This window comes from Cannabis sativa, chromosome 9 (assembly GCF_029168945.1).
Source record: "Cannabis sativa cultivar Pink pepper isolate KNU-18-1 chromosome 9, ASM2916894v1, whole genome shotgun sequence".
NCBI lineage: Eukaryota > Viridiplantae > Streptophyta > Magnoliopsida > Rosales > Cannabaceae > Cannabis > Cannabis sativa.
Genome location: NC_083609.1, coordinates 26999682 through 27003555, shown reverse-complemented (window position 1 = coordinate 27003555; position 3874 = coordinate 26999682). Strand labels below are relative to the sequence as shown.

At 43.8% G+C, this 3874-nt stretch overlaps 1 pseudogene; it reads right to left on the bottom strand.

Annotated features, from left to right (window-relative positions):
• Nucleotides 1-1589: 1589 nt before the first annotated feature.
• LOC133031109 (uncharacterized) lies at nucleotides 1590-3490 on the bottom strand (annotated as a pseudogene).
• Between the last annotated feature and the right edge of the window lie 384 nt (nucleotides 3491-3874).

The following is a 3874-nucleotide window of genomic DNA, read 5'->3' as shown; positions in this document are numbered from 1 at the left end:
GTTGATGGACTCGGTCTGGGTCCCTCCAATGCATCGCGCAGCTCCCACTTAACTCTTCATGACTACGCCCAGGTGTTTGCTAGCTATAAGAAGGAAAATTTGAATGTGGGAGATTTGGTGATGACTCCCAATTACCAGAGGGCCAAACTAATTTTGGAGAGCCAATTAGTCGAGGACTTAACATGTCCAAGGTGATTTGCCCCAACGCTCACAATTCGGGGAATGAAATGGGGCTCAAGGCTGACATTATTGCGACTGCTACAGACAAATACAATAGGTATAGATACAAGAAAAATAGGAGCTCAATACACTCGCCTCCAAAATGCATTTGAGAGGTCCAACCAGGAGAAGGCAAGAAAGGAAAAGATGCCAGCCAGGCCTAAGTTCCCCTTTCTGGTTCCTAACTCTGGGACCCCTGGTGCCAGTACCTTTGGAGCTCGTAAGTCCCCTCTAAACCTTCATTTCGTTCCTTCCGCCCAAGATTACTCTTACTTAAGGCCAATGGATTTTGACATGAAGCAGTATAAGTTTTGGAAGCCCCATACTTGGTGGGGCAATCATGCAAAAGGTTTTTGGGTCGGTGTCAAATGGGCTCCGGTCCTCCCATTCCCATCCTTTTAAATCATACCTCCTACATGACCTCGAGTTGGTTCCTTCATTCAGATAGTTTTCTAGGGGATGACAACACCAACTCTTTCATTTATGAATTTGCTAGGGAAAAATTAGAGCGTTAGGGTAGGACTAGCCTTCCTTGTTGTATTGTACTTGCATCTGTGATCTTTATGTGCTTTCTTTTTAAATTTTTGTTTATTTTGAATGGCGAAACCCATGGACAACCTGTTGGTCATGCTAACCACTACTCATAGTCTTGAGCCGAAGGTGCCTAATCCTCCCCAAATGATGGTGACTCCTAGAGGTCTGACTGAGGAGATGCTCGGGAATGAGGAGGTGGTGCTAATTGAGGAAGAGGAAGAAGAAGTATCCCCGCTTGACTGGAAACAGAAAGGTGTGGTTTTCCTTCCGGAGCCTTCCAAAAAGCCTAAACGCTCTGCCACCCCCAGTCCTAGCACTGACTCTGGGATCCCAGTCAAAGTTGAAAACTTTCCTGCTCCACTAACCATTCTCTTGACCCCCACCCATCCTGATGAAGAACGAATCCAACTCTTCATTGCCAAACATAACTACACAGTGGATAAGCTGTAAAAAGGAAATGTTGAGGCTGAGGCTCAAAATAAGTGGCTAAGGGAGGTCCATGATGGGCCCTTTTGAGGTGAGTATACTGGGGAGGTTTGGGACCTAAATCTTTATTCCATTAGCGATTGGTTCAAACGCTACCTGGGCTCATCCCTGGCACATTTTTCTTCTGAGATGGTAAGTCATTTCGCTGCTGACCTGACTCAACTTCTGACAAAAAGGTACGCAGCCTGCACCTCCTCCAATCCCGTCTACCAGATCTAGGACATGAGCGTAGCCCTTCCCTCCGTAAGTATACACTTATTAAGTTTCTTTTTTCTTTTTTGTTTCTCTTGAAGATCTAACCCATTATTATTGATTACCTCTAGATTGTTGTGGAGGCTGATCGTCTTTCTAAGACATTGATCGACCAAGGGTTTGTCGTTTCATAGCTGGATGGCATGGATAGAGTTTTGAGGAAGCTCAGGGAGACAGAGAGCTAGATGGAGACTCTTTGCAATGACACTTTGGCAGAGAAGGCTCTTAGGGAGTAGGATTAGGAGGCTCAAAGGCCAAGGACGAGACCATCGCCTCTGGCCAGAAGGACCTTCTAAATGCCTAAGAGGAGATTCAGGGACTCACTACGAAACTCAAGGCTCTTGAAGAGCTACATAAGACTGACATGGAAACTGCATCAAATATGTCGGTTGAGCTTAAGAAGTTGCTGAGTTTCGGGAATGAACCCAGAAGGAGGTCGCAAAGGCTGGGAGGGATGCATTATTAACTCTTGTTGTATTCTATATCATTTACCATAAACTCAATCGTGGGAGCTTCCCCTTGCAAGATGTTAGTGAATAAGGAGGATTGATTTAACATGATGAGATCATTATTGGAACCTAGAACACCAAAAAAATGCATGCCAAATCAAAAGATCTTGTGTAACGTCCCCGCTTCAAGCCTCCATTGGGCCCTTATACCCACGGAATGAATGACTCTTATACACGAGTATGTCACTCTAGCTGCTTCATGGACTGATGACTGGCCCTACAGACCAACGCGAGTGTTTCCAGCGTCCTTTGTCCTCACTCACACGCTTCCTGGGAAAACTTCCCAAAAGGTCACCCATCCTAAAATTGCTCCAAGTCAAGCACGCTTAACTGTGGAGTTCTTTCGTGATGGGCTACCGAAAAATAAGATGCACCTTGTTGATATAGGTAGTACCAATCAATCCATTTAAGCCCTCTTCAACTATGAGTCCCATACCTACACAGTCTCAGAATCATCCCACTTGACCTTCCCCGGGCGATGTGGGATTGTACAGCTTACCCGGTATTTCCTCTTATGGATCACGGGACTACTGGCTGTCACAATCACCCCCCCTTACGGGGTCCAACGTCCTTGTCGACCACACTTCCGGCTGGGTCAAGGCTCTAATACCATTTGTAACGTCCCCGCTTCAAGCCTCTATTGGGCCCTTACACCCACAGACTAATGACTCTTATACACGAGTACGCCACTCTGGCTGCTTCATGGACTGACGACTGACCCTACAGACCAACACGAGTGTTTCCAGCGTGCTTTGTCCTCACTCGCACGCTTCCTGGGAAAACTTCCCAGGAGGTCACCCATCCTGAAATTGCCCTAGGTCAAGCACACTTAACTGTGGAGTTCTTTCGTGATGGACTACCGAAAAACAAGATGCACCTTGTTGATATAGGTAGTACCAATCAATCCATTTAAGCCCTCTTCAACTGTGAGTCCCATACTTACACAGTCTCAGAATCATCCCACTTGACCTTCCCCAGGCGATGTGGGATTGTACAGATTACCCGATATTTCCCCTTATGGATCACGGGACTACTGGCTGTCACATCTTGTGACGCAATTATTTCAAGCATGATTATTGGGGTACCATAATCACCAAATGTAAATTGCCCTTTCTTGAAACTGGGCAATTTTTCCATTCCCAGTGCATACAGTCAATGCTTCCTAACATACCTAGAAAACCTCAAACCTCTCCCATTTGAAGTAAGCGACGAATGTCATCAACATTGGGTCGTCTCAAATATTCGGTCTCAAAAATCTCATTCACTCCCCGAACAAAATTCACTAGGCAATCAATAGCACTAGTTTCACCAATTCGAACATACTCATCAACGTAATCAGCAGGTACTCCGTATGCCAACATTCGCATAGCAGCAGTACACTTTTGTAGTGGAGACAACCCTCTTTTACTGGTTGTATCAAACCTCATTTGGAAATAACTTGAATGACTTTCTAGAGCTTGCACTATGCTTAGAAAAACGTGCTTACGCATTCTAAATCTTCTTCAAAATTGATATTCTGTATAGACCAGATGATCAGAAAAGTAGTCATCAAACAAACGTTGGTGTCCTTCTTCACAACTCCTGTCTATGTGATTTCTCTTTCGTCCTTGCCTTGTAGAGCTACTTCCAACAAAGAATTCATTGTAATATTTTTCATCAGAATCGTTTAATTCTGAAATTAAGATATCATTCAAACTCATATTTTCATACGGATTTGGAGAATTTGGTGAATCCATGATCAAACTTATAGTAAATTAAATTTGATAAATATAAGAAGTAGGTTATATTTGATAAGTATAATGTTGATAAATATAAGTAGATTACAGTGAAAGATTGATTAAAATGGGAACTAAAATTTGATATTTATAGATGTT